This window comes from Zootoca vivipara, chromosome 4, assembly GCF_965207765.1.
Source record: "Zootoca vivipara chromosome 4, rZooViv2.hap1.1, whole genome shotgun sequence".
In the NCBI taxonomy this organism is placed as follows: Eukaryota; Metazoa; Chordata; class Lepidosauria; order Squamata; family Lacertidae; genus Zootoca; species Zootoca vivipara.
Window position 1 is genome coordinate 12135379 of NC_142587.1, and position 26043 is coordinate 12161421.

General features: G+C 41.1%; 1 protein-coding gene across 1 annotated transcript in view; it reads right to left on the minus strand.

Annotated features, from left to right (window-relative positions):
• The window catches only part of HS6ST3 (heparan sulfate 6-O-sulfotransferase 3), a 150286-nt gene that overhangs the window by 106170 nt on the left and 18073 nt on the right, over positions 1-26043 (minus strand). The gene's annotated exons all lie outside the window — the stretch shown is intronic.

Genomic DNA, 26043 nt, shown 5'->3' on the forward strand with positions numbered 1-26043 from the left:
ACTAATTTCATGGTAAAATAATTCTATAATATATTTAAAGTGTACAGGCAAGACTACTCTTAAAAGGAATCTGCATTACAAAACATATGTGAGAGTGGGAATTATATAGAGATGCTCTCCAAATGCTTAATAAACGGTTATTCTTCATCACCACACTATTTAATATAAATCATTTTCTAAGGGCAAGACTATTCTTCTCTTATTCAGTAGGAATTGTACTGCTTTTAAAATGACATAATAAAGGATTTATTGCTTCCTTGACTAGTACAATTTTATTTTGTACAGGGCAAAAATAAAAGCAGAAAATCTGAAACTTGGGTTTGCAACAAAAGCCACATTATTCAAATGCTTCAGGAAACTTTAACTGTTTTTACATAGCTTCGATCTGCATGAAAACTTGCTTACAGATCCACTGTAGCTGATCTAACGAGAAGAGGGCACAGGCTAAGCATGTAAAAAAAAGCTCATTTCAGAAACATCCAATCCACTTTATATTTTCCTGGCACTTGTTTTTAGAATTGATCCAGAAGTATACTCTCTGCTGTTTCACCCAATTAATTTGCAATTAAGAAGCAAATTTTCACTTTTTACACAACTATCAGCTGCTTCAAACACCTTTATCATGACCAACAGTGCAGTCCTGATGGAAGATGAAAATTAGGTGTATCAAATAGGCACACGGGACATTAACTGCTTAACTGTTAATCATTAAGGAGCAAAATGTGTATTACTTTAATTATATAGTAAGGCTCTACCTGCTTTTTTATGTAACTAGCAGATTTACAATATCCAGCCTTGATGAGAAGGGAGAAAGTTTTTATATTTTACCCGCATGCCTGACGCCTGCCTAAGTGGGGGGTTTTCCTTGGGGCTGTGGAACAGGAAGAAAAGGAGTCTCAGAGCCTTTATCCTTCCCCCATTTATTTGAAGGCAACTCTTAGTATAGTATATGCTGTTCATACCCCCAAATTCTTGTTCAGGGCTGCTGTCATGCCACTGCCACGGGGCAACCCAACAGTGGCACTGAGTGGAATTCCCAGCTCATAGTCTTGTATTCACCAAGTGGGCCCAACATGATTAGGAAGGCAGTTTGAGGCAACTGTAAGCTTGTCAGTCACAGAACTCCACTGAACACCCACAAGTTTCAGCAAGTAATAAATTGTAAGAGCTGGTGCTGGCTGCCCAGTCTTCCCAAAACCAGTGTGGCTGTCCACACAAAGCCACAAATTATTAATATCCTTTTAGTCTAAAATCTATGGATTTAAAAATCTCAACTGACACCCAATCAATAAAGGCATATTTTTTGTCCCTCATCCTGTTCACTGTTCATTCTCCATGAATTCCTGATGAGAAAAGGTAACAAAGTCTGAGTTTACATTTCATGCAAAGAGGCTCCAAGAATGAATTGTTCCTCTCAATACTGCCAGATATTATGAATTCCACCCAAATTAACTTTCAATGAGTTTCTGACAGTGATCAGGGTACCAGATACATTAGCATTTAAAATTCATATGGCAGAAATCAAAGTTTATGGGGAAAGAAATTCAATAACCTCTGGTCTCATTATTCCTCATCTAGCAAATAGGAAATACTTTTGAAGCATTTCTGTAGATATAGGAAAAATTAATATGAGCAGGCATTATTAGCTCCCTGCTGCTCCCATTTTCATGGATTTCCCTCATGGTAATGCACCTCTACATTCAATTCTACTTTAAGCTGAGTGTGTGCTCTCATTTCCTATTATCTTTGTCTAAGAAACCTGTTCATTTCATCAGGGCATCCTGCAGTCCCTGATCAAATTAATAATGCACTTACTCCCACAAGGATACATGAGGGAACAGTAACACAATTGGGAAATTTCAGGTCTTTGTTACTCAACATTTCATCCCTTTTCTAACGGTAACAAATGAAAACTTACCAGCTGGGCAAATACTTAAATATATGGTAGATAGAAAATAAAAGTCAAAGCTCATCAAAGTAACCACTGGCTACAAATATATATCAATGGGTCTTTTCTCTTGTCCTTGCAGAACACTCCAAAGGAAAGAAATATAGCACGTACAGTATACATGTAGATTGCAATAGTTTTGTATGCTGGAGAGCAAGGTGGTGAGACCCTGAAAGAACTAGAGATAACAAAGGAAGTGTTGTCCTGGCTAAGCAGGTCTCATTAGGGATATCACAAGCATTCAAACTGAGTCGCTTGCGAAAGAAAGACACAGAAACTAATTTTGAAGCTCAAGGAAGTAGAGGCTGTGGTGCTTCCTAAGGCAGTAATGGAAAGGGTAGGGGGGTGGGGCAGCTCACCTAACCTCCAAACAACTGAGCTACTAATACTTACTGGGAGGAGACAGGGAGAAGTGTGGTGGTAGGAATGCACCAGCAGAAACACCAGATTTGACTCTGCCAGTGTGTTTGCACTGCACTGAACTTGACACCACCATCTTGCCCCTCCCCTCCCTGGTAAGCAGCAGCAACTGAGTTGTCAGGAAGTCAGCTGAGTGCCACTGCATCACCATACCATCTGCTACTACTTCAAGCCCTGGAACAACATATTTTCCCACCAGTGACTGTTACGACTGCTACTACTGCTGCATGCTATCTCTGCTAAGAATCCTGGGATTGGTAATCCTAGTCTAAACTTCTGAAAAGATCCTCCACTATGGCCTGAGGAGTGAGCACCATCTGTCAAATCATATGCATAAACATATGCAACATATTAAGGAATTAAACATTTAAAAGACATTCTATAAAAGATGTTGTCTTTGTCCATGGAGTACACCCAATATGCCAGCAAGTTTGGAAAACTCAGCAATGGCCAGAGGATTGGAGAAGATCAGTCTACATCCCAATTCCAAAGAAGGGGAGTGCCAAAGAATGCTCCAACTACCGCACAATTGCGCTCATTTCACACGCTAGCAAGCTTATGCTTAAAATTCTACAAGGCAGGCTTAGGCAGTATGTGGACCGAGAACTCCCAGAAGTGCAAGCTGGATTTCGAAAGGGCAGAGGAACCAGAGACCAAATAGCAAACATGCGCTGGATTATGGAGAAAGCTAGAGAGTTCCAGAAAAACATCTACTTCTGCTTCATTGACTATGCAAAAGCCTTTGACTGTGTCGACCACAGCAAACTATGGCAAGTTCTTAAAGAAATGGGAGTGCCTGATCACCTCATCTGTCTCCTGAGAAATCTCTATGTGGGACAAGAAGCTACAGTTAGAACTGGATATGGAACAACTGATTGGTTCAAAATTGGGAAAGGAGTACGACAAGGTTGTATATTGTCTCCCTGCTTATTTAACTTATATGCAGAATTCATCATGCGAAAGGCTGGACTAGATGAATCCCTAGCCGGAATTAAGATTGCCGGAAGAAATATCAACAACCTCAGATATGCAGATGACACAACCTTGATGGCAGAAAGCGAGGAGGAATTAAAGAACCTTTTAATGAGGGTGAAAGAGGAGAGCGCAAAATATGGTCTGAAGCTCAACATCAAAAAAACCAAGATCATGGCCACTGGTCCCATCACCTCCTGGCAAATAGAAGGGGAAGAAATGGAGGCAGTGAGAGATTTTACTTTCTTGGGCTCCTTGATCACTGCAGATGGTGACAGCAGTCACGAAATTAAAAGACGCCTGCTTCTTGGGAGAAAAGCAATGACAAACCTAGACAGCATCTTAAAAAGCAGAGACATCACCTTGCCGACAAAGGTCCGTATAGTTAAAGCTATGGTTTTCCCAGTAGTGATGTATGGAAGTGAGAGCTGGACCATAAAGAAGGCTGATCGCCGAAGAATTGGTGCTTTTGAATTATGGTGCTGGAGGAGACTCTTGAGAGTCCCATGGACTGCAAGAAGATCAAACCTATCCATTCTTAAGGAAATCAGCCCTGAGTGCTCCCTGGAAGGACAGATTGTGAAGCTGAGGCTCCAATACTTTGGCCACCTCATGAGAAGAGAAGAATCCTTGGAAAAGACCCTGATGTTGGGAAAGATGGAGGGCACTAGGAGAAGGGGACGACAGAGGACAAGATGGTTGGACAGTGTTCTCGAAGCTACGAACATGAGTTTGACCAAACTGCGGGAGGCAGTGCAAGACAGGAGTGCCTGGCGTGCTATGGTCCATGGGGTCACGAAGAGTCGGACACGACTAAACGACTAAACAACAACAAACAACAACAATAAAAGATGTACCCATTCTAAAAAATGCAGAGAGTTCCTAATCCCAAGGCAATCAATGACTCTACAGCACTCAATACAGATGGGATAATGAACCAGTTTCTCCAGACCAACTGCCAGCCAGCAAGTTTCCACTGGCTAAAAAGTATGCATGCATATGATGGCTACATGCCTGAGGGTGCCATGGTGCTCATGCTGAGGACCCTAAACTTAGATTTTACTAGGCTAATCACTATGCATGTCCATGCATTGGTGGGCATGCATACAGGCCTCCAGGAAGAAACTGATGTGTTGCCACTGCTGTGCCACAGTAAACATTGCTACAGGGGCTTAATGTAGACTGCAGTCATTACTATACCATGCAACAATTCTGCACATACTCTGGAATCTATTCCAATGTGTGTGTTGGAAGTAATAAAATCCATTTACTAGAATATTTTTTTACACACACTTATTCTTAAATATACAAACATTTTGCTGTTATGTTCACTGTTATATATATATACTTTGCTCATGCTTCAGTGATAAGGATAGTTTTGGTTCAGATCTCAGTTATGAATTCTAGAAAGTACAAGTATAAATTTTGTCCTTGAAAAAGTGTATTAAAAATGGGAGTTTATAAAAATGTCCCTCCCCCCACCCAATAAAATAATTTGCTATTTGAAAAGGTTAACTAGGGGTAATTCAAAATGTGCCAACATCTTTTGCATTTATTTAACCAAAAACACACTTAGCATCCTACATCCGCAGCATCTCATCATGATATTTCCAGGGCTAAATTAACACAGCCAATATTCCCTTATGCAAATAGATTCCCATCGATCAAACCAAGCACAGAGGGAGCTAAAGTTATTTTATCTGCCTATCAGTGAATGTTTTGTTATCTCAGGATGTCCCCAAAGAGGAATAGAAGTGCTTGGAATCAATACTGTCCAATCTAATTTTTCTCATAGCTCTCAAGGACAGTTCTGCAATTAATAAGAAATTCTATTAAACTGCCCAAAGTACTGCACAGCAGTCAACTGGGGTTCAGCTAGGTTTCTTGCACAAAAAGAATGTTTGAGCTTCACTGTTATCCTACCACTTACTTCTGCAACAATGACTCTACAAAGATACTTGTATGTAACAAATAAGGCTTTTGTGATGAGAGCTAAACACCAAGGAGTAGGGATGCTTAAGGTATTTGATCCTTATTCAAACATACATTTAAATACATATTTAAAATGCATATGTTTATGTAGGTTTTAAAAATAAATCACAGATAAATGTAAAAGAGGATGAAAAATACTTAAAATATGTGAAAATGACACAGACCAGAAGTAGACTGATCTGTCTCTCTAATTCAGTAGCAGAGAGCGGCAAATCGCGTGTGTCACAAATCCTATAATGAAATGTTGTTAAAAATTGAACCCAAAAGTTTGGCAAGGGAGATCTGTGGGTACACATTACAGTGCTTATCTAGTTCTCAATGAACTGGAACTGAATATATGCTATTGATGGGAATCTGCAGCTCTAACTGGAGACACTTATAGTATACAACAAAGCCTGACTGAAACTGGATCAGCTTCGTTAAACGGAATGAATATAAGAAACTCAGATCAGCCTGTCTTGTTGATGCCTCTATTTCCAGAGATGGCTTACATAATAGTGTTTGTGAATATTTATTTCCAGAAACCATGTTGAAAAGCGAAGTATAATAGGAGTATATTTAGTAATAATGTGCATCATGATCTCATCAAAATTTTGTCATTAGGCCAACATGAGATTAAATTCACGTTTTGAAATATGTCAGTTACTTTTCATATGAGAAAGCCCCAGTACTGAGAGAGAGAGAGAATTCTTTCCATGAACTAAAAGAATTGAGTGGATGGTAAAGCAAAGGCATCCCAGAATTAATGATTAAGTGTAATAGACTAGGAGGCAGAGCACAGCAATTTGCTCCTGTCGCTAATTAAGACCTTTTCACCCTGGAGACCTGCCTTACTCACAAGTGTGAACTCTGAATAATTTGCTGTTCTAGGAGTAATTTGACTGTGAAGGGGCAAGACAGCAATTTCAAATCAAAGTGGCAGAGCAAACTAGCAAAAATTTTAAAGGAAGATTGCTGATGCAATTTAAAATCTAATGGGCAACAGCGTGTTAGAGATACACAAAGCAACACATATTCAGGATGCTATGGACCTCTATCAATAAATGCAAAAATAATAAAAACAGCACAAACTCTAGAACAGTAGTTTAATGTATCATTAAAAAAAAACCATGAATCAATTATTTAAAGGATCAGGGAAATAAATTGGTCTTCACCCAGCACCTAAAAGCAGGGCACCGCCACTAGAACCAAGCCTCTTTCATTCAAAGAACAGGCCTTTCCAAATCTGGAAAGACTGCTTCCTTTCCATTCACAGAAGGGCACCTTTGGATTCAGTTCTCTTTGTCTCAGATTTACTGAATAAGTGTTTTTTTTTTAAAAAAAATACAAATTATTTTCAGGTTCTTTGCTGAGACACAGCAGTTTCATGGTCCAGAAATTGTTAATGAACACATTTGAATAGCCAACCTGTTAGCATGCAGTGCCAAAATGCAACCTTTCTTTTATTATTCAGCAAACTTGTAAGGGTTTCCCCCCCTCCGGCATCATTGAACTGAAGCTGAATTTCATCAGCATCACCTGCACTGATCTAACTGCACTGTCAGTTAATACATGTTGTTGTTGTTGTTTAGTCGTTTAGTCGTGTCCGACTCTTCGTGACCCCATAGACCATAGCACGCCAGGCACTCTTGCACTGCCTCCCACAGATTGGTCAAACTCATGTTCGTAGCTTCGAGAACACTGTCCAACCATCTCGTCCTCTGTCGTCCCCTTCTCCTAATACATAGGCTCCTCAAAAATGCTCACAGTAATCAAGGACACTTTGTGAAACTTCTTATTAAGTGGACTAAGTCACAGGTGTTTGCTTCTTCTTGCTTTGGTGAGTGAATTATTGAGACTTAAAAGTAGCATTATCTTTTGTTTGGCGATGACCTTTAAGTGAGATGCTTCACAACTTATAAAACATATTCTGATCAAGTAGAGAAGATTTGTTACTTAGTACAATGGTATTTTGTATGGTGGTTTTATTTCTGAACAAATAAACACAGATCTGTGTTTATTTTTATTACACAGATCTGTTGCTTAAGTAAACTCAACAATAAAATCATTAGCTAGAACAAACTCAGAAGTATTCTATTTGGCTGAGTATGATGCAGTGCAGTAGACTCTGGGAGTTTTAGTTTGAGCCCTTAAATGAACTTACTTAACCAGGATCTCCTGTGCCCAACATCTTTTACACTCCTTTTTGCCTCTCATTATAGCTGCCCACCACCATGCTGCTACTCTTATGCAGCAGGTATGGAAGAAAAAGGAAGGTAGTGGGGGGTAGCAGAGATCGCTTGGGGTGGTGGGCTTCCTGTTCTGCCCCATTTGGACTCAGGTTCTCCACACGTCCTGGATCCAATCCCAACCCTGGTTCACCATCCATAGCTCTATGTAGAAATTTAGATACGTGAAGCATCCCTCTATACTAAATTAAGGAGGCCATGAAAAGTGGAGGTGGAAATTTGTTAAGCCAAGCTAAAGACACTCCACAGCTTTGATAGAGGCCACAGGAAGGAAGGATATCAGCAGTGGGCGGAGTCCCAAGTCCTGCTGCTACACCTGCAATACCACTGGCACAGCTTTTAAAACATAAAATTTGGAGAGGGTTAAAAGAAAACAAACATCTCACCACTGGCATCAAAAGTTCTTTCACCTGAAATTCTGTACCCCCCAATGGCACTCCCCAATGTGTCACTTGCAAATGAATGAAAAATGCTTTAATTTGGGGTTAGTCATTTCGATGTACCCCTCCACCCTCAAGATCCCCAATTCAACTGCCCTCAAGATCCCAAAGGTCCTAGAAGCCACAGAACACAGGCCCTTGTCTTTACAGAATAATACACCTTTTATTTCTGGGAAGCTTGATTTTAGCCCAAACTGATAGGCATGAGGCCACCCAAGTTCATTATTAGAATGATGATTATAAAATATTAAGATACTAGTTTCTCAAGCAAGATGGATTAACAAATAGATTAAAAAGTCACATTGCCTGATGTATTTCTTATGCAGAATAACTTGACATTCAGAGCATTAGTTATTCTCTGAAGTCCTCCTAACTGCAAATGTACTGTCATTATTCCAAGGTGCATCACTTTATCTCAGGTGATATGAGATAAGGTTTGAACGTGAAATGACCAGAATGTTTTTCTAGCTGTGGTTTCGTTACATTTAGTCAGTCTTTTTCTCAACTTTTCAGGTTGGCGGTAAATGTGGCATGCTTTTTCTCCTTCTAAACATGAGATTGCAATCTTGTCACCATAGTACTTTATATAGCGTGGAAAGGTTAATCTTTCAAACTGACTTCTTCAAAGCCTTGTAGACCTCTAGTAATAAACTTTTGGCTATCTGCTTCCACAGAGGTGGTGAAACTGAACTGTATGCCCACGTTTTAAGCCAAGGTCATTATTTGAAGCTAAAGGCTGTTTTACCCAGTTTAAATCACAATCCTGAAAAGTTACTTGGAAGAAATAGCAGTTTTGTTAGTATATTTTGGCACATTTTTGTGCAGTATCTGCTTAAGGGGGAAATTCTATAGCAAGATCTGCAAAGTTGAGCAAATTAGGATGTAGTAGATCTCTGACTGACCTGGGAGGATTCCTGGCTCAGCTGGGTTACATGGTTAGTTCCTTCATCCTCAACTCAGTCAGAGATACACCACACCAACCTCAGCCAGGATGCAGCTGGATCCCAAGCCTGCTCAGCTTGATTATATGACCCAGTTTAAGTTAAGCTGGCAGAAAGGATGGTGTAATGTAAACACTATTTTAAAGGTTTGTTTTTCCTCTGGCACTGGTCTGTCAGGCTTAGCCCAGCTCAGTCAGCAGTAGCCTCGCTACTGAACAAAGTTAGGTGCAACATTATGCTGGTTTAATTTACACCAGCTTTATGCCAGCTTCTTTTTATATAATTGCTTCCTTCATTTTATTAATTTCAGCCAGTGTACTGTGTGACATATAGGACTGTTTTAAATGTGACATATAGGAGTGATCCAAAATTTCTGAGAAATGAATTTTCTTAAAACTATTGATGTTCCCTGTTTCAAGCTCCTCAGCTATTCCAAGTAATCCTTCCCTCACACTGCTTTGCAGCTAAACAGACCACTGGGTTTTTATCAGTTATGAATAATGTTTAGGTCAGTGGTTAGGAGCCTTTGGTCTGTGAGCATAAATAGACCCAATAGGGGTCTTACTATCACAGCTGAGGCTGTATTCCCCAAGCCACATCCACATCCACATCCACCTACCCCATATGACATCAAGTATCAGAGTGCAAAGGAACAATCAGGACCCTTAAATGTGTTCTCAATTGTTCTTTGGTAACAGAGGTTTATATTTTGCACCTTTTAAATTTAGCACCAAATGCAAGCCCCACTGCAACTGGTTCTACTTTGCATATTATGACTGGAGCTCCTGACTAGAGTTTGCAGGTGCTGATCATTGGCGGCTGCAAGCTCTGCTTCCTTTACCTGTGCAGTTTAAAATAAATCTACACATGTAAATGAAGTATAAAGGGAAACCATGATTTCAAATCACATGGGCAAATGAACATTTTTTCCTTTGCAGATCATGTTGAATTCAAGCCAGTCTACAAAAGAAAACACTTCACCTGCTGTCATAATAATAACAGATGACTAGCAGTTGGGTTGGCCCTGCCAACCTGTCAAAATGGCCCACTGGGGTTGGAGGACTTCAGGATATGGCCCACTGGCCAGATCCAGTTCCCTAGCCCTGGTTTAGTTAGACCCTTAGAACTCAAATCTAAAACAAGTGATCTGGCTTTTATGAAACATATATGATTTGCTCTGTATACAAACAGCATATCTTTTTAAAAAGCATTTATTCCATGATGCCATCAGCAAAACTTTTTGGAAGATTACCAGAAAATTGTCTCCATTTATTTTAAACAAATGCAATAGTCGCTTACTACACTCAAACATAAATGCAGTTTAATCTACTTCATGGCTCAAGTGTCAGCTGCATTATTACTAATTCTATCATAAATTCCATGAAAGAAGCACTGAGGAAGTACCTTGTCAATCTGTGTGCTTCATGATGTGGCTAAATTGCTCCCTATGTATTTTATATTGCCTGAGATAAAGGCAGAAATAGTAAGACATATTGGCATGTGAATGACACATGACCTTAAAACTTTTGCACAGGTCTTTTTGCCTGCCGCACTACAAAAGACAGTTCACATTCCAAAGGTACTGATGCATATCTGGCTGCCACTGCAAGCTGAGGATTAAAGCACATACAGGGGAAGCCTAATGCATATTCATTGCAGTGCTTATAGAAATGATTGCTCTCTAGCCTTTTGTTCAAGAAAGGAGGCCCTATTGACTGTTCCCACACTGTCTGTAGTAAGGGGCGTGGAAACTCAGAACAGGGCCTTTTCAGCTGCAAGTCCAGCTTGTGAAATGCCCCCTGAAAAGAAGTCTGTATGTCTACCTCAAGACTCACCTATCCAGCTGCTGGCTAGTTGGCTGCTTGGGATTTGTGGATCAACAGCCATATCTGCAGCCAAAATCTTGTCAGATCCCATTGCCTGATGGCTGCAAGACTGGTTTGAGATCCAGTAGATCTTGGGCAAGCTCAGCCCTGCCTGCTCTTTGCCCTTAAAATGCTCAGCTGACAGGTCTCTGTTCAGTCCAAACCCTCAAAGCCTGGCTTCGAGGGGGGGAGTTGATTGCTCTTTAAAACTTCATTTTCCACTGCAAATACACACACACACACACGTAATTTATGGCTGGTAGGGAATTGAGCTCAGTTGGTTAGAGTGTAGTGCTGATAGTGCCAAGGTTGCAGGTTCAATCCTCATATGGAACAGCTGCATATTCCTGCATTGCAGGGGGTTGGACTAGATGATCCTTAGGATCCCTTTCAACTCTACAATTCTATGAACTGATGGTCAACAGGAAATGGTTGAATGGCTTTTATTTCTAACAGATGTTAGAAAGCTGAAAGAATTAGATTGTATTTACCGGGGATGGGCACTTAATTCTTGGAGAGTTCACAAATCTGTTCTTGTAAATCCACTACAATTCCAGAGAGTTCTCTTCAGAAACCATATTCAGCATCCCGCTGATTACCCAGACCTCTGCAAAGTGGCAAAATACTGTCTCTTCTCCTTGCTTTGAGCTGTGAGCTGTTGCGCTCTCATGCATAGCATGTTTTATTTGAAATAAATACTATCAAGGGCAGCTTGCTTTGTTTCAATTAAAATTAATTAGCAGACATTTCATGCAAATGCAAAGGCGTTACCGCTTTATATATCAAATCAATGATTAGGATAGGGATTGGGGAAGCCTGTGTCCATCTGGATGCTTCTAGACTCCAATCCCATGAGCCCGAGCCAATATGGCTAATGGTCAGGAGTGGTGGGCATTATAGTCCAATAACAAAGTCTTATGACACATAACAAATTTCTTACCATATCACTAAACATTTTATTTCCTCATGCCTATTGGACTTAATTTTAGCCCTGCTGATTGTTTTGATCTGGTTCTGGAGACCTTGCTTTTTTTTTAGTTGGTTTTAATTGTATTTGCATTGTATTTGCCTTTTTCTTTTATGTAAACCACCCTGGCAACTTCTAATGAGGGATGGTATAGACATTTCTAATAAATAAGTAATAACCCACAGGTAATTGCTGTTTCTGGTGAAAACAAATCAACTAGCTTCCCCATTGTTCTGCTTCCCCTGCCCAATTTAAAACAGCACAGTCAAGAATTTGCTGCAAGGTGTGCCAACTAATGGATTGCCCAACATTTCTATGCTATCTATGTTGCAGACCACAAAATACTTAGAATTTGTAAAATATTTATAGAACTGCTTCTAATTTTAATAGAAATGCTGTGCTACTGGACTGCTTCTTCATACTCCACTGAATATTTATCCAATGGGAGCTCAAAGATTAAAAACAAAACTACAAATACAAAAGACTTGCCACTCCTCAGGCGCTACTGGAAAACACTCACTTTCCGGGTACTGGTTTTTAAAGCTAATACAATATTTTCTTGTCTTCGAACGGAAGCATGGTTGGCTTCCTCTACCCACAATGCATTCTTATTTAAGTGTAATGAGGCACTATGAAATCAAACTGTGAAGACTCTAGAAAAACTGTGGTTTTTTTACTCTTCAATGGTTACATTGTGCAGCTACTGTAGAAATGATGGGTACAGCAAGGAGATAAGAAATGGAGAAAATACAGTGTGTTTATGTGTTTTAAGAAGCACAGACTTTTTCTTTTGTCATCTTCTTACAAATACTTTCATGCCAATAATTTTCAGAAGTCTATCAAGCAGCAGCTAGCAATATCCAAGGTGGCCCAAATATTTGAGAGAGTCAGCTTTCTGTTCATCCCTGCAGGAAATAGGTAGGAAGGAAGGGAAGCTAACATTTTGATTAAGTTGCCACCTTTGTAACCCACTCAGCAAATATAAAATGAGAAAATACGTGCACCCCCTTGATAGAGAGTGTACTTGAAGAGCTATCATTCTTGCATCCCATTTTGTGGAACTGCTCTGGTTTTCACATAAGAGGCATGTTTGATTGCACACCATAAGCACAGCAGGAAATGCTAATACTCTGCAATTATCTTTTATAAAAAATTGTTTAATTTGCTGAAGGGAAGTTTCTGTTTGAACTGCACCTGAGATCAAAAAGTATCATCTAGTTACATTGGAGATGTATGAATACATAACTGTTTCAAATTTGCATTTCCACCTTGGTGAGGAATTTGGATTTTTATTTTTATTTTTTAAAAAGATGTTCCTATGGTCCAGACTTGTTAGTAAGTAATAAATATTAAGCAGCTCACCTGTACACATATTCTCCTTAAGTAGCTTGAACTGTAAATGTGGCAAGTTCAAAGGTGTACCTAGGGGTTGGCAAAACCAGCCCCTGCAGGGGATACAGGACTGTACATGTGTGCATGCACACACAAACATATATATGGCGTTGGAGTCCTCCTGCGACAGCTGGAGTGCCCCCACCCCCACTGGCTCAGCACTCCATCATCTGCTTTGCCCGCAAAAGGAATCCTTGGCATGGCTTCCAGGCGGAGAGCAGCGCATGCAACCCCCAAGAGGCAACCTCATCTGGGTCTCAGATTTTTCAGGTGGGGGGACACCAACACAGCTCCTTGTCAAGGGTGCAAGAGACCCTAGATACACCTCTGGGCAAGTTACAAGGCTCAGCCTGGTCATATAGGTAAGACGTAAGAGGCTGCTACAACTTGAAAACTTCAGACCACATTCACACCATACATTTAAAGCACTATGATACCCTTTCAAACACTAATGGCTTCCCCCAAATAACTGTGGGAGCTAAGGTGCTGAAACTTGTTAAGAAACCTCTATTCCTCTCACAGAGCTACAAACCCCAGTTCCCTGTGAAGAGGCATTGATTGTGAGGGGAATATGGTTTTCCTAACAACTCTAAGCACCCTTAACGCATTACAGCTCCCAGGATTCTTTATGGGAGTGCCGCAACCCCAGAGTCGTCTGCGACTGGACCTAATGGTCAGGGGTCCCTTTACCTTTATGCCTGTTTAAAATTGTATCACAGTTCTTTAAATGTATGGTGTGTGGCTAGAGAAAGATGAGCCATTGGCCAGTTTTTTGTTGTTTTCACAAAAGGTGTAACTTTTTTTTTAAGAACAAAGCTACTTAACAGGGGTGTGCACACGCCACAAGATTCAGTTTGTAACTGTCAATTTGTCAATCAGCTCTATCTGCTCTGCGTTACCTCTAGAACGAATTAAGTTCTTTACCCAAGGTACCACTGTACATAACTTAAGGGTTTTTTTCGTTTGTAGGCAATGAAAAAGATTGGGAGTGCAAAACCAAACAGGAAGTTTGGTGGCAACTTACTTTTGGTTGCACAACAGTAGTGGCTCCTATTTAAATTTTAGTTTGATGCTTTGGCTACAGCCTTTTTTGCAACTTCACTCCTTCTGATCATTGCTGTTTCTTTCTTCCAGAAATGCTGGACACTGCTTGACATAGCACCATCTGGGAGCATGTGGTGTTTGTGTGTGGAAAATTACTGTTTCTGTCTAAAATAGAGAACTACTGCTATTTCACTATAATGGGAAGAAAGGGGGGGGGAATTAAACATTTCCCTCCTCCCCATGGTGTTCCATAAAAGCTGATTAAATAAAGAAAAATTAATCACTAATGCCCAGCTGCTCTGAGCAGAAAAAAAAGCAAGCAGGAAAGGTATCAATAGGAAGCTTTCAATTAACATTAGATAGAAGCTTTTCTGAATAGAACTATCCACGCATACCTGCCTTTCCCCCCAAAAGAATCCCAGGAACTGTAGTTTGTTAAGGGTGCTGGGAAACTGTAGCTCTGTGAGTGGTAAACTACAGTTCCCAGGATTCTTGTACAGAGTGAATGTGACCTAACTTGTGAGTAGATATTACTGAAGGATATTTATTTAATTTCTTTTACGACACCTGATCATTTTATAAGTAAAACAACCTATGGATTGTACTAATGGCATTTGGAAGTGTTTTTTTCCTTCATCTTTACCCTCCAAAGATCATAAACATTATAATTATGCTTAAGTACTTCAGCTATATCCTTCAATATCAATACGATCACACATCACTCTCATTTTTTACTTTATGTACAACTGGTTTGTCTTTTGCCAGCAGTTTGATTAAAGTAATGCAAATCCAAACAAATTATGGGAAAAAATCAGGTTGAAACTATTTTACCATTTCCCTATCAGCTTCTGAGTATAATTAATCAAATCATAGCCCCCATGAGTAGAGCAGTAATTGCAAAAGAGCAAATTACAGCATCTCACTGTACTTGAAACATATTTAATATGAAGCAAAATATTTTATTAAGGCTTATGCCTAGCTCATTTTAATACAGTTAATTATGTCAGTTCAACTCACTTAACAGGTATGATTTGATTTCATAGAATCTGTATCATAAGTATTTCAAGGACTTAATCATTTAAGGAGCTTTACTTCACAACCCAAGCCAGATACATGTTCTTTTGGACTGTCTATTGCTGCAACACAATTTCCAATGCCAAGACTTTACACCACTAATATATTCTGGGCTTTAAACACTCTCCAATTGTTCAGCCACCTGTTTCTTGACCGTCCCATTATGCAAGTACTCTGTTTTTTCTTAGCATTTTACTTTTGTACACCTTGAAACACAATGAAACCTTAATTTAATTTATTTATTTTGAACATTTATATTTACTCTTTACAAAAGACTACTGTTCAAGGCAGTCAAGAATAAAAAAAGAAAACTCATCAAAATGCAAACTAAAATGCATTCAAAATAAAGCTATAAACCAACACACCAAAGATATAAACAGCCCATTTTTTAAAAAAAATACAGTAGTAACTGTATCTACAAGCAGCAGAAATTAAAAACATCAGATCAAAATCCACTGGTCAATGGGCCAATAAACAGCTAAAAAAGAAAGGTTTTGTTCACTGGCAGTTGGGAGGATGAATGGTTCAAGGCCTTGTTATTTACCCCATGTCTTAAGTGCCACACCACTGTAAAGGTAAAGGCAAAGGGACCCCTGACCATTAGGTCCAGTCGTGACCGACTCTGGGGTTGCGGCACTCATCTCGCGTTATTGGCCGAGGGAGCCGGAGTACAGCTTCCGGGTCATGTAGCCAGCATGACAAAGCCGCTTCTAGCGAACCAGAGCAGCGCACAGAAACACCGTTTACCTTCCCGCTGTATCGGTACCTATTTATCTACTTGCACTTTGACGTGCTTTCAAACTGCGAGGTTGGCAGGAGCTGGGACCGAGCAACGGGAGCTCACCCCGTTGCAGGGATTCGAATCGCCGACCTTCTGATCGGCAAGCCCTAGGGCTCTATGGTTTAACCCACAGCGCCACCCGCATCCCATTAAACAAGCATAGCTTCCCATAAAGAATCCTGGGAGCTGTAATGTGTTAAAGGTGCTTAGAGTTGTTAGGAAAACCATATTCCCCTCACAATCAATGCCTCTTCACAGGGTACAAGGTACAAGGAGAGCTAATCAACTTCAAAGCAAATAGAGGGACACAGTTTCTTTCTCAAATGATTTAGCAGCCCTAAACCCATACAGTTTGAGAACCTTTTTAAAAAATTGGTGTTTGCAGTCTATTTAAAAAATAATTATGTTGTTTTCAATGTTCCATATTTGAAATAATTATGAACATATGGTAAAACTGTTTGAAAGCAAATCTGTTCATCTGTCGCTAACCTACATTCCCCCACAAGAGTTTAATCTCTCCTGCATAACGTGGGGTCAGAACACACAAGCTTTAGCACTCGGCATTGGATGGCAGAAACGTATGTGGAATCAGCACCTTTGAATGGGAATGATTCAGCTCCCATGCACAACTGCCCACCTGTCACTCCTCACCTTCCTGCCCAGGCCCCTGACATTCTCTGCTATGCTCATTATTGCACATGGGAGCTGAACCACTTCCATTGCACCAATGCCATACATTGCAAAAATATAGAAACTGCATCTTTATCTGTGTGCATGACTGAACTGCTCATACAAAAAGCAGCTGCAGGTCACATGCCTTCCCATGCCTTCTCCTGGAAACCTGAATCAGTTGCTTGCTGGCACTAATCTCACAGCAGTTCTTCCCTTCATTCCAGCCCTGCTCACCAAGATGCCTTCTGATTGGCAGAGGGGAGCCTCACAAAACCCCTTTACACAGTAAACTCAGTCCTTATGGAAATCTTTCCTCATTGCTGCACCAGCCTGAGGAGCCAAACAGCAGAGTGTGGATTAATAATTTACTCATTTGCAATGTAAACAGGGCAGACCTTGAATACTTTTTTCCTTGAAAATCTTGCCATTTTTTATGCTGCTACATCAGATTTGTGTGAGTGAGATATAATTAGCGAGTAAGTATTGTTGGCTTCTTTTGAAACCAAGTCTGAAGTATGCATCACCATCAAAAACTAAACTAGAAATTAAACACATTTGCTTCAAAGTGTTTTCCCAAAGTGATATCTTCGAAATCAGAAGGAACTGGCAGAGGCATAGGAAGCGGTGGGTGCGGTTCACATGATGGCCATCATAGACTATGCTATGATCCTATGCCCGGTTATGTAAAACTAAGGGGCAAACTATACATTACATTAGCTGCATGTTTAAATAGGCCTGACCATACATTTTTTCAGAACAAAAAGCACCTGGAAAAGGTCCCTATAAGGATGAAGACTGCTGCATAAGGAAGGATTTTTAATTTATTTTTTTCCCTGTGCAATTTTCTGCTCTAAAAATCCAGTCTCCAGAAGGTTGTAATAAAACAGCAAGGGTAGGAAAAGGGTTAAATATGGGGGTAGTCAGGGGCGTAGCCAGGATGAAAATCAGGGGGGCAAGGGGCGGGGAGCAAGGGGCGGGGCCAAGGGGCGGGGGTGGGGCCACATCGGAGCAGCCCTCCGCGATAGGAACGGACGAGGGGGAGCCAGGATCAGCCCGAAATCGGGCTGCTCCGACTCCCTCCTCCCCCTCCGCGATAGGAAGGGACGAGGGGGAGCCAGGATCAGCCTGAAATCGGGCTGCTCCGACTCCCTCCTCCCCCTCCACGATCGGAAGGGACGAGGGGGAGCCAGGATCAGCCCGAAATCGGGCTGCTCCGATCCCCTCCTCCCCCTCTGCAATCGCTGGGGCAGGTGGAGGGAAAGCCCCAGAGCCGCGCAAAGCGGTTGCCTGGCTTCCCCTCTGCCCGCCCCACAGCCAGCCGGCTAGAAGGGACGTCTCCCTTCTCCCTTGCTGGCTGTGGGGCGGAGGGAGGGAAAGCCAGCCAAACGCTTTGCGCGGCTCTGGTGCTTTCCCGCCGCCCGCCCCACAGCCAGCCAGGGAGAAGGGAGATGGCACCGGGCGGGCAGTGGGGCAGGCTGGCCAGTGGCCCTGCTTCTAGGGGGGGCAATTGCCCCCTCCTGCCCCCCCTGCCTACGCCCATGGGGGTAGTGAATCACACTACCTGTGCATGCATTTACTCATAAGTCAATTATGTTCCATTTTAATTAATCTGCAATTTTTGATTCATGATTATAGTCAATAAGCTGAACACCCACCAACAGCACAATTCTATAAACGTCCACACAGATTTAAGTCCATTAAATCCAATAAGGCTTATTCACCCATAGGTAGGCGAGTACAGCTGGCCCATCCATGAGGCAGATTCAACCTCTGAGGGGCTTGCCACTTGCTGCATCCACCTCTTCTGCCACTGCTTTGAATGCAAAACATCCTGAGATGGCCCTGAGTACAGCAGCCAAGCCTAAGGCACTATCAGAGAGTACCTTTCCCCTTATGGAAACTTCCCCTGTATGTTATAAAAACATATTATAGAGCATCAACTAGATAAGCTAGAGAATTCACTATTTACAATGTGAAAGTGAGCTTTCAGAAAATCAATATACCTTAATACACGAAAGACACTTACTATAGTAGCCCATATGTAGGATTTTTGGAACCAATGTAGATATTCCAAAATAAGCTAAATGGATATAATCTTAGTTACATCTAAACTGTAAATACTAGGAATCACAAAATTTCAAGTTCTTCTGCAAAGGACTGATATGAAAAAAATAATTTAAATAAATGAATTAGGATACAAAAATAAATAAATAAATAAATATGATTTGGACTGACTGAACCTGGCTGAAAAGTTTGGTGAATTCACTGTGGCTTTGGGCTGAATCCATTATGCATTTTCATCAGTTTCATTTCTATATCATACTTCTCACTTTCATTTCATATTATCTCATTACAAAAAGAGCATATACAGCAGCTAACTCACTCTGATTGCTTGCAAGCAATTTTCTCTTTCCTTAGTATTTCTGGTTATCAGTGATACTTCCCTCCCTTAATAACCTATGGAACTTTGTTCTCTGTCAGAAAAAAAAAGTTTTTTATGTTTCTGGCTTGCACAGTATGCCTCTTTACCACAATGTGAATAATTTTGCACATCAGAAAGCTTGGCCACAAAGACCAAACTACAGAACCCAAGTCATCATCACAGTTTTCATTTTTCATGTTCATGCAAGGCAATAGGTGTAACTTCCCTTCTCTTCTCTGTCCTAGGTCCAAAAACAAACTTATATTCTTGGGAATACTTCATGTAAAGCAACAAGATCAGGGTAGGAAGATCACAATGTGGCTATGCATAAATTAGGGATGCTGCTATTGGATCATTTGGGGGGGGGGGGCTAAGTTAAAAGAACTGTGAGCAGGCAGCCCGTTGTCAAAAGCAAAAAAGCCATCAGACTTACCTCAAAAGTATAACTAGTCAATCTTGCATCTTAATCCACACAGGCAGATCCAATATTTCAGAACTAGCTCTAATATACCATTTATCCTCCACAGGAGGGTTGGTTGAAGCCTCATTAGCAGACCAGGCTGTCAGGTCCGCTTAAGGGGCATTAAGAATAATAGTTACCCTAGCCACTCTGGTTGGCTTCCAGTAAAATATAAAACACCATGAAACATCAAACATTAAAAACTTCACTATACAGGGCTGCCTTCTGATGCCTTCTGAAGTCAGATAGTTATTTATTTCTTTGACATCTGGTGCAAGGACGTTCCACAGGGCAGGCGCCACTACCGAGAAGGCCTTCTGCCTGGTTCCTTGTAACTGCACTTCTCGCATTGAGGTTAACAACCAAATGGCCCTTGGAGCTAGACCTCTGGGCAGAACAATGGGGGTGGAGATGATCCTTCATGTATTTAGGGCCAAGGCCATGTAGGGCGGGGGTCAGCAAACTTTTTCAGCAGGGGGCCGGTCCACTGTCCCTCAGACCTTGTGGGGGGCCAGACTATATTTTTGGGGGGTGGGAATGAACAAATTCCTATGCCCCACAAATAACCCAGAGATGCATTTTAAATAAAAGGACACATTCTACTCATGTAAAAACACCAGGCAGGCCCCACTAACAACCCAGAGATGCATTTTTAATAAAAGGTCACATTCTACTCATGTAAGGACCATCCACGGGCCGGATTTAGAAGGTGATTTGGCCACATCCGGGCCCCGGGCCTTAGTTTGGGGACCCTGGTGTTGGGCTTTAAAGGTCAGCACCAACACTTTGAATTGTGTGTGCAAACATACTGGGAACCAATTTAGGTATTTTAGGACTGATGTTTTATGGTCAAGGCGGCTGGTCCCAATCACTAATTTAGCAGCCACATTCTGGATTAGTTGTAGTTTCTGAGTCACCTTCAAAGCAGAGCGCATTGTAGTAATCAAAGTGGGACATAACCAGAGCATGCACCACTCTGGCAAGACACTGCGCAGGAAGGTAGGGTTTCAGCCGGCATACCAGATAGAGCTGGCAGAAAGCTGCCCTGGTGGAAAAAGGAATTGGCCCAAAAGGTGGATAAAATTCAGAGTTTTCTGGTAAATGGGTCCAAGGTTAGGGTTCTGTCTGAAAGCCCAGACAGGGACTGATAGGCCATAGAGTATCTGTGAATAGCATCCTGGTGAGATTTTAATGGATTGTATCCATCCACCATGATTGACCCTGATGGAGATTACAGCCAGAAGTCAAGTTGGCTGATTCAAGATACATACACCATGTCTATGCCAAAATCTGACTTACATTTGCAACAAGTAAAGTTGTGGCCATTTTGATCCCAAGCTGATATCACATAGTTCTTATTGCATGTACCAGTGTTTCTCCTACTTGGGTCTCCAGCTGTAGTTGGACTACAACTCCCATCATCCCTAACTAGTAGAACCAGCGGTCAGGGATGATGGGAGTTATAGTCCAAGAACAACTGGGAACTGAACTTGAGAAACACTGGCATATACACTATCAATTCCCTCTCTCTGTAACCACTGGCCAGCGGCGCTGTGACTAGCAATGAAATAAATGCATGTTCAAAACAATCCTTTTTAACCCATCATCCATCATTTGAAAACATAGGCTTTGCTGAAGTACACAGGCACACATTCTGAAAATTTATACCATGGTAATCAATAAGTTTACATTTTTAATATAAAAAATTAATGGTTTCTTTTTCATTTATTTTTTTAGAATAAAAGGAAGAAAATAATAAAGACCAAACAGTATCATTGGAGCCCAAGTGTTTTGGAAACCCACTGAAATTAGGAAGGCAATGAAAATTCATTATCCTTAGAATGTTACAGAAAGAATCAGCCCAAATTATAATATTTGATAAACACAGTATTTAACTAAAACAGCTGCCCAAAGACTAAAGATTTTGTTAACTGCATGTATGTATGGCTTCATAAGTTTAAAGATGTGACAGTTTTTACCCAGTTTTCCCCCTCCTCCCTCTCTCCCCAAATTGCACAAGACCTTTGCTAGGAGCAAAATCCAGTGTGGATGTATACAGTTATATTCCAAACATTTACTGTTTGCTGCTGTTGGGCCCAAATTCCCCAAATAATTATCACAGAAGACCATTGCCATCCTGGTGTATAAACACAACAAGTCCAAGATAACACCCCAAGCTTCAAGAGTAATGACAAAGGTGGAAAAGATAGTCTAGTCAGGCATGAAATTGATTTTAACACAACAAATATATGTTGACTCCAATGGGCTAAGCAAATAATTCTAAAGTAGAGTGGAGATAATAAACACAAAATCATTAACTGCACCTACTAAATCAAATGTGGAGGAAAGAAACCTGTTGTCACATTGACCCTGAAACCTGTTTAATAACTGATTAAAGTAATTACTCCAAACCTGACATAACATTTAATCATGGGTTTAGAGCTGCAGAAGGGACTGCTATTTATTTTTCTTACAGCATTAATCTTCAATATTGAGGACATGATCCACTTGCATTGTAGACATGACATTCATGTGCAGAGGATCTACATGGGTATCAAGCATGTAGTGGGCAGAGGAGAAAAGCAGGGCTTTGTGAAATACTGCCAGGAGCCTTCCTATATGAGTGTTGTGTTTGTGATTCAAAGGATCTTGGCCCAATTTATATTAAATTAACTAAAACCCTTTTGGTTTGATGTATTGCATTGAGGGCTTTTCATGTTTACTCAAGCCATGGAATTTTTTAATTCCAAAATGTCAGGGAGTTACAACTGTTATTTTCATACCCCTTTAGACAATCCTGAATTGCTCAGTTGACTATGGTAATATGAAATTTCTCATGAAGACAGCATGCTTGTCTTTTCTGTTGTGGGTAATTATGACAAAATAAAACTGGGAATCATATTAAAACAAGCTTTCGCTGGAATGAAGATGCAAATGTTTTGTTATAAAATGCATCAAAAAGTGTGTTCAGGCATTTGTCTCAACATTTGAACTTTATTGGGGGGGGGGGTGTCCACACATCTCCTTATGCATTACTCCCCCTTCTCATTGCCAGCCAGCCAGCCAAGATAAAGCAGGGTCCCCAATCACTCAAGGTGTTCTATTGGCACTCAAGTCCCCTATGACCTTAATTGCTAAGCACAGGGAAGGTTATAAACTGGAGCAGGGTAGGCTGTGAGTCATAAACATAATTGAGTCATAAACAGCTCAAATGAGTCCTATACCCGTCACATAGGCAACCTAAGGCCCGGGGGCCGGATGCGGCCCAATCACCCTCTCAATCCGGCCCACGGACGGTCCAGGAATCAGTGTGTTTTTACATCAGTAGAATGTGTGCTTTTATTTAAAATGCATCTCTGGGTTATTTGTGGGGCATAGGAATTTGTTCATTCCCGCCCCGCCCCCAAAAATATAGTCTGGTCCCCCCACATGGCCTGAGGGACAGTGGACCAGCCCATGGCTGAAAAAGGTTGCTGACCCCTGGACTAGAGGCTGCAATCAGATGCTGTCACATGCATTTTGCGGCTCTTTGTGGCTAAGGCTCTTGCAACAGCCTTGCTTGGCTCCCTTCCTTATCTTTATGAAGTCTTTGGTGGGGTAGGTTAACTCTGGGCAGGAGATTCCTCCAGTTGTTGTTCTTTACTTCTGCCCATCTCAGGGATCCCCTGAGAATTAGAGACCTTTTGACTGTATGACCAATGGCTGTACAATCAATGACACTCATGACTGAAGACGGGAAATTTGCTATATCTGTATTACCCAATATATGGCAGTACTATAGGGGTCTCCCAATAGTTTCCCACCAGGGCATTGACTGTGCAAAGATGTTTAACCATTCTGCAGAATCAGGCACCTCCAGAGCACTCACTGGACCTTGCACTTTTAGAAGTCTAGCAGAAGAGGACAGTTAATGTTGATAATACAATAGCTACCAAAGTAGAATCAGCAGATTAAACTGGATATTGAAATGTCAAGCAATCACTTCCAGCCTTTTAAAAATGTGTTAAATGCATTTCGTATTAGTTAATTACTAGTGGCCTATGCCTAAACACTTTCACATTTTTGTGGGAAGAGAAAAGGACATTTCAATCTCCAAAGTCCAGACTCCATTATCTTTGACATTTTATGCAATGTGTCAGCTGCATAGATGAAAGTACTGTAACTTCAACATTTGATAATAATGGCATTTTTAAAGCACACAAAATAAGCAGATTTGGTGAGTGTGTGCATAAAAGCTTCTATGGTTAAACTTAAAAACAGACATTCTTCTTTTAAAGTACAACTGCTAAGCAATACTAGGCCATATACCTGCCAAAGGGAAGTCCTAAATAAGGAAATATGAGCTTCTTAAGTCACTCAAGATGTATTAGGCACACTCCATTTTTAAGAAGTTCTTTGGTCACACATGAATAGTGCCAATTGCAAAAAAACCTCAAAAGTGTGTTAAGATGTTAATAGGAAAAGGGAAGCTCTTTTACAAGAAACTAATAAAACAGGCATGATAGGGTATGCCAGAGGTTTCTGGAACAATTATTGGCAGATTCTGTTATCCAGACACTGTGATTGTGCACAAATCATACATTTAAAGTACATTCCATCACTAAAGAATTCAGGGAATTACAGTTTACCCTACACGTAACTGCATTTCCCAGCACCCTTAAACTACAGCTCCCAGGATTCTTTGCATTTTACGTAAAGCCAACATATAGTGTTAACAATCTAACTATCTCCTCTTATGAAAAGTGAAAGGTCTAACTACACACGACACTAACTGTGTCTAATCCTCCCTTCTTCTCTGGTTGCAATTATGCTTAAAATCAACACACACTCCTCATGCTGCAGTGGCGGGGGGGGGGGGACCAAACTTCTGTGTAGCTTGGAAGAGATTTTTGCTAAAATCATAGTGGTGGGTGGAATGGTTAATAAACTTTCTCTCCCTGCACACTGTGGGCCTGATATCAATCACCCCCACACCTATAATTAAATAAGGGGAAATGGCAATGTGATTGCAAACAACACAATTACCATCACCTGTAGTTTGGCTCTAAGAATTGTAGTAAGGTATGGTAAAGGACCCTAGTAGCCAGTGTGGTGTAGTGGTTAAGAGCGGTAGACTTGTAATCTGGGGAACCGGGTTCGTGTCTCTGCTCCTCCACATGCAGCTGCTGGGTGACCTTGGGCTAGTCACACTTCTTTGAAGTCTCAGCCCCACTCACCTCACAGGGTGTCTGTTGTGTGGAAGGAAGGGAAAGGAGAATGTTAGCCGCTTTGAGACTCCTTTGGGTAGTGATAAAGCGGGATATCAAATCCAAACTCTTCTTCTTCTTTTGTTCACTGGTATATTGCCTAGTTAAAACACTTTTCACGGTGTGATATGGCGATATACTGTGTCATAATTATTGTAAGACTTGCTTAGATAAATATAAATAATTATGAAATGAAGCATTTCCCAGTATAAAATAAGGGAAAAGTTTACACAGGCATTTGATGGAGAAAGGGAATGTCTAGCTAATGATGGCATACGAAGTAAATTTAAAGCTAATGATGGCATAAGAAGCAAATTTAAATGATGGCATATGAAGTAAATTTAAAGTTTAAAACATGGTTTTGTTTAAATAATTATGCTGTTTAAATTCAGGTACACATTAAATTTAATGTAGATGCCTTTTGTGTGTTCTGCAACTGATGCAATAACATTGCAACTGTAAGTACAGCTACTGTACTGGCATCTGTGGTTGAACTGCAAATATTCATTGTAGCAAAAGAACAATGAGAGAAAAAGGCTCAGACTTAAGAGAAGCAGTTAATTAAAATACAGCCAGCTATCCACGCTGATCCTACATGGGCCAGCAAAAATGCCAAGGGAAATTTTATATACCAAATCCCATATAAGGGGTCAGAGTGGGTTTAAGCCGAAGGCCAAGCAGAACAGCTCCATCTTGCAGGCCCTACGGAAAGATGTCAAATCCCGCAGGGCCCTAGTCTCTTGTGACAGAACGTTCCACCACATTGGGGCCAGTGCTGAAAAGGCCCTGGCCCTAGTTGAAACCAATCTAACCTCCTTGTGTTGCTATTTATGGACCTTAAGGTCCTCCGCGGGGCATACCAGGAGAGGCAGTCCCGTAGGTAAGAGGGTCCTAGGCCACATAGGGCTTTAAAGGTCAAAACCAGCACCTTAAACCTGACCCTGTCCACCGGGAGACAGTGCAGCTGGTAAAGCATTGGATGAATGTGATCCCATGGCAAGGACCCTGTAAGGAGCCTCACTGCAGCATTCTGCAACTGCTGGAGTTTCTGGGTCAGCTTCAAGGGCAGCCCTGCATAGAGCAAGTTACAATAATCAAGCCTGCAGGTGACCGTTGCATGGATCACTGTGGCCAGATCAGGGCGAGAAAGGTAAGGGACCAATTGCTTAATATGGCGGA